Raw genomic sequence first — 7,574 nt, forward strand, 5'->3', positions numbered from 1 at the left:
TGAATAAAACAAAAAATAAAATAACTACTCTGAATGCAATACGGAGTCAACATATGTATAAGAATATAAAACATATATGTAAATTGTACATGAATAGGGTGTTTTCTAGTGCTGGTGATCGTTTTCAAGCCTAAGGAACAAACTTGAATTTTTTGACTTTAAGGAAGCAAGCTTCCTCTTCCCACACAGTGCAACAGAGGTACCCAGACTATGAGTTCCAATCCCAGTCCTGGTAGAAAAAACTCACCTTTATAGTATTTGAGGCCCAATTCTTAGGTATTTCATTATGCCTCCATTTGATGACTGTGATTGATTAAATGCTTAATAAACTATTAACTAAAATCAATCAGTGTCATGTAATATAATTGTGTATAATTTTATCCTAGAATCATTCAAGAACTGTTCGTTCAATCATGACTTACATCACATTACAATGGTAATCATATGGATAGGAACAAGTTTCTTAGGATCTCCTACCATTTGGAGGTGGCACGACCAGGATTTGAATTGTGGGCTCCAGCTCCCACCACTTCAACCCGAGGATCGGGAACTCACCAGTCTGCCCAAGAACATCAACAAGGCCAATGATTAGGCAGGCACCAGTGGATCTCAGCAGTCCTTGTTGATACTTACAAGGCTGTGAATAGAGGATCATGGTCAAGTCACCCTAAGCAGGAAAATCCTTGAGACCCCTGTCCAACTTCAGTGCCAACAAAGCCAGAAACCTTGTGGCTCTAGTGTAGAGGACCAGCCTTGAGCAAAAGCAGCTCATGAACTGTGCCCAGATCCTAAGTTCAAAGTCTGGGACTGGCAAAAAACAGAACTATACAGCAATCTGTGTAGCCATCCAGTTAAAGCAGGTCACCCTATTCTCTCCAACTGAATTGGACAGAATTTCCTGGGAAAAAGGCTGGGAGAACCACTGTCATCTTGACTCCGCCCATGCTGCTTGCTTCACAGGATTCTGGCCACACCCCCATTCTTTCATGCTTCTTTCTGACCAATGGGATACAAGAATGGTGGCCATGCCCACATTCCATGCTGCCAGGTAGCACTGGGATTCCCTCTGTTAGTTTACACCACTACCAGCAGTTCAGGAAGGTAGAAGGGGCTGAGTCCTGAGGAAGAAACTCGAGGTGACTTTGGAGTATAGTAGATAATTGATGCTCCCACCCCACCTGACCCCTCCCCTCCCTTCACGCAGTGCCAGGTTTCAAACCTCAATCAATGTGTAGCTGCCAGCCGGCCTAAATCCCAGACCTGGTCCCTGCCCCTAGTCTTCTGCTCTGGGCCCATGTGTCCACAATGCTGGCGCCATCGCTGCTGCCCCAATTGGAGCAGCTGCCAACAGCTTCTCCCTGCAGCACAGGTGAGTTTCTGTCCCAACAACAACCTACCCTGGGTCAAACACCCCTCTGGGGGCACCATGATCCCCCTGCTTGTTTCCTCTCCATGGCGCTGATGAGCCACCTTTCTGTCTTGAGGATTTCTGAGATAGAAACTACAAATATGCTCAGGCTGGGCTGGATCGCGGTCCTCCTGTGAAAGGTATGCTCCACCAGGCCTGGTCCTCTGTAATTGGGATTATAGACATGTGTCATGCTCAGTCATCGGTTAACATGGATTATCCTAAACTCAGTCCATAGCAGCGGATTCTTGACCACACGTGAAGCTCTTGGTAGGGCCTCAACCATTGGACCTCAGTCTCCTCACAGGACAGTTGTGAGGAAACAAGGGATTTATACAGAGCGATCTCTGGAAAAGAGAGGTAATGGCCTTCAGATAAGGTTTTGGCAATTCTGTGAGCATATGACAGGAAGATACCAGAAAGGGCTCAGGTGGGGCCTGTTATTAATAGTGCAACAGGTGTGGGATTATGAACCGAAACATGGCTCTCTTTCATTACTACCCTATCCCAATAAGGAAGGGGATCCTTCACTTTGTTCAGTTTTGCAGCTGGGGAATCCGAGGCAAAGAGAAGCCAGATGACCTACTTATGACCTCAAGTTCACAGGAAGCTCGGCCTGACTTCTCTACCATGCTCCCTAGGACAATGGGTGCTATTCAGTCCACTTCTTGTGGTGGGAAGTCCACTTCTTTCAATCGTGGTTCTTGAACTCTAGGATTGGGCATTGTTCCCGAGCTCCTCAGCTCAAGGCTAGCGCTTTATCACTTGATCCCACAGTGCCACTTCCAGTTTTCTGGTGGTTCTTTGGAGATAAGATTCTCAAACACGTTCCTCCAGGGCTGTCTATGAACCATGATCCTCATATCTTAGCCTCCAGTGTAGTTAGGATTAGAGTTTTATGCCACTGGCACCTGATTCAAGTGTAATTCTGATTTTCTCTCTCTCTCTCCCTCTCTCCCTTTCTCCCTCTCTCCCTATCTCCCACTCTCCCTCCCTCCCTCCCTCCCTCCCTCCCTCTCTCTCTCTCTCTCTCTCTCTCTCTCTCTCTCTCTCTCTCTCTCTCTCTCTCTCTCTCTCTCTCTCTCTCTCTCTCTCTCTCCTCTCTCTCTCACTGTAGCTCTCAGGAACGGGTAGAATGGGTGCTGTAGGAGGTGGGCCAACGTCCCCAGGTAGCTGGAACCCAAGATGGCCCACTCATTCTGGAGTTGGGCTGTGGGTAGGGAGCTGTCTCGTTCAGCATGTTGATACATCTCCATGAGATCAGCCCTCTGAGCCCTTGCAAGACTGTCAGGGTTATTCATTTTCCATCTAGCCTTACTGGATTTATTATATTGTATTCTTTTCTACATTATTTTCTAGCACCTGGCCAATATTATGGTACATAGTTACTGAATGAAAATGTAAACTTAAGAAAGTCATTTAGGGATCTGGGAATGTGGCTTCATGATATGATGATTGCCTTGCATGCATGAAACCCTGAATTCAATTCCTCAGTACCACATAAACAGAAAAACACTGGAAATGGTGCTGTGCCTCAAGTGGTACAGTGATTGCCTTGAGCAAAAAAGCAAAAAAAAAAAAAACCAAAGCAAAAAACATTTAATTAGTAAATGAAAAATAAAGAACCCATACTTGGAATATGTAATTGCTCCTGCCATACTGACACCTGACAATAGTCCATAATTCATGTACTTTTTCTTATATTAGGATATTGTGTTGAAAAAAAGTTTTGTTCATTAGGTCAGAGCAATTAATGTCTTGAATGTGCTTAGATGTCAGGTTAAGATTAATTCTGGAAATTCAAAGATTCCAGGTTTTTGAATGGCCTCTGCTAATCACAATGAGAAGGGTAGTCTAAGTGAGATTTGGAAATCTTTTTGGTTATTCATGGCACCACAACGGCAGAGGCAAATTAACAGTTGTGACAGAAGAGAAGGAATAACTCCAGAATTAATGACTAAATGATAGTTACTAACGTATACCAGAAACGTTATAGAGAACCATTTTTGGTTATTGAACAAATAGTTATCAACTAGTCTTATTCCGCATTACCTTTAGCATTCTAAATCTCTTAGGCTACTTCTTAATCTCTGTGTAATACATGTATCTCCTTCTGTGCTGTTTTTTCTTACCTTAAATTCTTTGCTTTCTAAAAATCTTAGTCTTTCTATATTTCTCTATGAACATTTCCTGATACTAAATACACCTACACAGACTGCAGAGAATGCTAACTAAGGGTCCCATAGCTCATGAGTCATTAATGAAAGAACATGGAAAAGGAGGACATATTTATTGTTACCTCAAATTTTCTGAAAAGCTGCAATGCCATCATTTGATTCAAATTTCCGTTATTTGTCTACATAGTGTCATTCAGTGCACATAAATGCAAATATGAGCTGGGTGCTGGTGGATCACACCTGGAATCCTAGCTATTCAGGAAACCAGAGAATTGTGGTTCAAAGACAGCCTGGTCAGGAATGTCCATGAGACACTTATCTTCAATTAACCACCTGAAACCCGGAAGTGGTGCTGTAGCTTAAGCGGTAGAGCACTCAATTTGAGCTGAAGAGCTGTGCGAGTGTGCCCAGGATCAGAGTTCAAGCCCCACAACCAACAAAAAGTGCAAATATTACCTTAAGTTTCCCCAAAAGGAAGGACAAGATCAATAATCTTCCCAAGCAGAAAAAATAATTTCAAAAGGATTCAGTTCACCTACTTTTGCTGAGTTATTTAAGTTATGGCTTCTTTGCTAGACATATTCTCTTCCTTTAAAAATTGTCAAATACTAGCTTTACAATAAACTTCATCTAATATTTTTTGTTTCAAAAGAGAAGTCTATACAGTTGATGTCACTTAGCTTTCTTACTATCTTAATTCAAAGCCAAACCAGGCAGGAGAGTATGTCAAACTCTTATCGCAAATTGAACACCAAAAAACCAGAAGTGGCGTTTTGGCTCAAACAGTAGATTTCTAGCTTTGGGGGCAGGTGGGCAGGAAAGACAACTGTTCAGGGACAGGATCCAGCCTCTGGGTTCAAGGCTCAGGACTAGCACAAACTAAACAAACAAGCAAATAAAAATCCCAGATTTATCTTTGGGGCCCTCCTTAAAGGTGAACTGGTCAGAGTAGAGGCTTCTTTTGCTGATCATATTGACTGGATCCTGCTTTTTTGGAATCCTTGTTGCTCTGGAGAACTCAGAACCAGACCAAAGGAATTGATAACTGACTCCTGCATCGAGAATCATCTCAGGGGTGAAATATCCATCTATAAGACACTTTAAAACCTCTATGTCTTTGTTACTTTGCAGGAGAACACTTTTAAAACAATGTTATTTCCTTTTGTTTTATACTGGCCTTCAAATGGTACATTATTTCTTTTTGTAACACTATGAACTAGAAGTTTACAGAAAAAAATTATATGAGTAAAGAACACACTCAAAAAGCCAGGGACAGAGTTTCCTTCAAGCCTTGGGATACTTTTTTGTACAGTAAAAAGGAAAGCACAAGGTAACTTGAACTTTGTTTTTCCTCTATGTTCCATTCCTCTCCTGGGGTCAGTTTCCACATCCAGTAACAGTTACTTCCAGTAACAATCGATGGTGCTGCTTGAGGTATACTGAATGTTTTCTGGCTTCACTGCAAGAAGACTAGAACACCTATGGACCTGAGGTAAAACGTATTTCAGAGAAAATTTAGTAAAGAGAAAATATGAAATTTATATTGCTTATAAATATATTATACATGAGTACATTGAGTTCAAACTTTGTAAGTTCTCTGTAAGTTAAGGCGAATTTTAAATAGGAAGAAGGTTTTCAGAACATTCTTTTTGTGACTGTACGTGCTGTTCATTATTTCCCAAGTATGCATGAGCTAACAGTAGGGAAACAATAGCAATAATAGGAGAAAGAGAAGTTCTGTGTTTAAATATAAGGGTTCCATACAGTATAGAAGACTACAAATAAGCAACATTGAAACAATAAAGCCAAGTCCAGTATGTAGATTTATGAGAGTGATATACAGAAAGCAAGACTCCTATGTGGAACATGAAGTATGAGGCCACTCCCATTCTAAATCATGCTTGCTAATCATGCAACTTTGTAGAAAGTACAATGGAAGAATAATTCTGTTTTCAATGCAAGTCAGATATAAAAGCATGGATTTAACTGGAAAAATGTCCATCTTGTGAGAGCAGGGATTATGCTAGCAATAAACTGGTGCCTAAGATCTCATTTCTTTTTTTTCTTTACACACACACACAGACACACAGACACACAGACACAAACACACACACATACACACACACACACACACACACATATATATATATATATATATATATATATATATATATATATATATATATATATATATTTGTTGGCGGTGATCTTGGGACTTGAACTCTGGGCCTGCGAGCTGTCTCTCTGCTATTCAGCTCAAGCTAATGCTCTACTACTTGATCCACAGTGCCAATTCCAGTTTTCTTTTAGTTAATTTGAGACAAGAGTCTCTGGGAGTTTCCTACCGGGGCTGGCTTTGAACCTCAATCCTCATATCTCACCATGACCCAGCTTACGATCACATTCCTAACAGTGTACACTCAAGATGTGTAATGTGTCTGTTCATCTATCTTTATAAGAATTCTTTAGTTAGGGATGAAAGGTATCTCAGAGGTACAGAGCTTGCCTCGCATGCATGAGGCCCTTGGTTCGATTCCTCAGTACCACTTAAGCAAAAAAGAAAAAAGACAAAATTGGCGCTGTGACTCAAGTGGTAGAGGGCTAGCCGTGAGCTGAATTGCTGAGGGACAGAGCCCAGGACAAGAGTTCAGGCACCATGACCAGACACCCCACCAAAACAACAAAAAAAAAAGAATTCTTGAGTTAAAAATATGGGCTACAGCTTAGACATTACTCTCACAAAAATGTTTGTCGTTTAAAAGTTGATACTCCTGGAGAAATAAAACCTAAGAATGTAAAGGAGTCTGGGAAGTTCTATTGGCATCCAGCCTGGGCAGAACACTCTTTGCAACAGTATATAAAATTAAGCAGTCAAAATCTGGATTGGAAGAATGGCTCAATTGATGGAATATCAGTCATGAGCAAGATTGCTGAATAAAAGCTTGAGGCTTTTGCATATATACATACAGACATACACATACACCCAGAGGCACTTATATATGTACACACAAATACACAAATGAAACAACTCTCAGAATGTGTAGAAAAGTTACAAAACAATAAATATATGTCCTGAACAAGACTAGAATCAAGTGATAATTTTTAATATTTGAAAGTCCTCAAATGAACTTCCTTCAAATAAGTTTGAGAATATTACATTGGTAGGGATCAGAGATAGTAAAAATCAATAATCATTATAAAGGGATCAGATCCATGGAGGAATGAATCAGAGATCTGGCCGGTGCATTTGAAAATGTTCATATCCTCTATCAAATGTTAGAACATCTTTGAAAATAGTAGATAAAGTCTAAGCAGTCACTCTGGTGTATAATATCACTGGAGAAGTTCAGAATTGGTAGTCTATATCTAGATTAAATAAACCAAGAAACTATGGCAGGGCAATGTGATACAAGCTTAGAATTCTAGCACTGAGATTAAGACAGGAGATTAGATAATGGAATTTCATAGTGATACCTTCCCTGGACCAAGGTGTATAATTTTGTCTTAATAAAACAAAACAAACAAGAAAGGAATACATAGTTGGACATTTGGGCTAATTTTGTCATTATGTTTTGAGAAGTCAAATTTCCTGTTGAAATGCAACTCATACTTAATCCTCACTTGTGTTTTAAATTCTCTCTTCATTACAGAACATTCCTAGATGCAAAATGACTCATGATTCCCATCCAAAATTTGAAAAAATAAGTTATCATCATTCTGTTGTAACCCAAAGAAATGATGAAGAATTACACAAGCTTAAGCTTGGAAAAATAGCAAAGTTCATCTAATGAAGGATTTTGAAGATCTTGCTAAATTAGAATTTAGATTTAAAATATTTTGGTTTTGTTTGTAATTTTATATTCTATAGGATTCTACAAAATTGTTTTTAAGTAGAGGGTTTAATTGACATTCACAAATGATTTTGCATTCTATGTGCCTAGAATATTTTTTCAAAAACTTAGTAAATAGATAATTCCAACAGTTCATGT

The 7,574-nt window shown here is 39.8% G+C and overlaps 1 long non-coding RNA gene across 1 annotated transcript; it reads left to right on the forward strand.

Moving 5' to 3' along the window:
* The first annotated feature begins 1,086 nt into the window (after positions 1-1,086).
* Positions 1,087-7,364, forward strand: LOC138812353 (uncharacterized). The gene is made up of 3 exons (XR_011367600.1): positions 1,087-1,369; positions 4,967-5,077; positions 7,236-7,364. It is a non-coding gene; the product is annotated as an uncharacterized lncRNA (long non-coding RNA).
* Positions 7,365-7,574: the final 210 nt, after the last annotated feature.

The sequence above is a fragment of the Dipodomys merriami genome, unplaced genomic scaffold (assembly GCF_024711535.1).
Source record: "Dipodomys merriami isolate MVZ:Mamm:240054 unplaced genomic scaffold, mDipMer1.0.p SCAF_567, whole genome shotgun sequence".
Lineage (NCBI taxonomy): Eukaryota > Metazoa > Chordata > Mammalia > Rodentia > Heteromyidae > Dipodomys > Dipodomys merriami.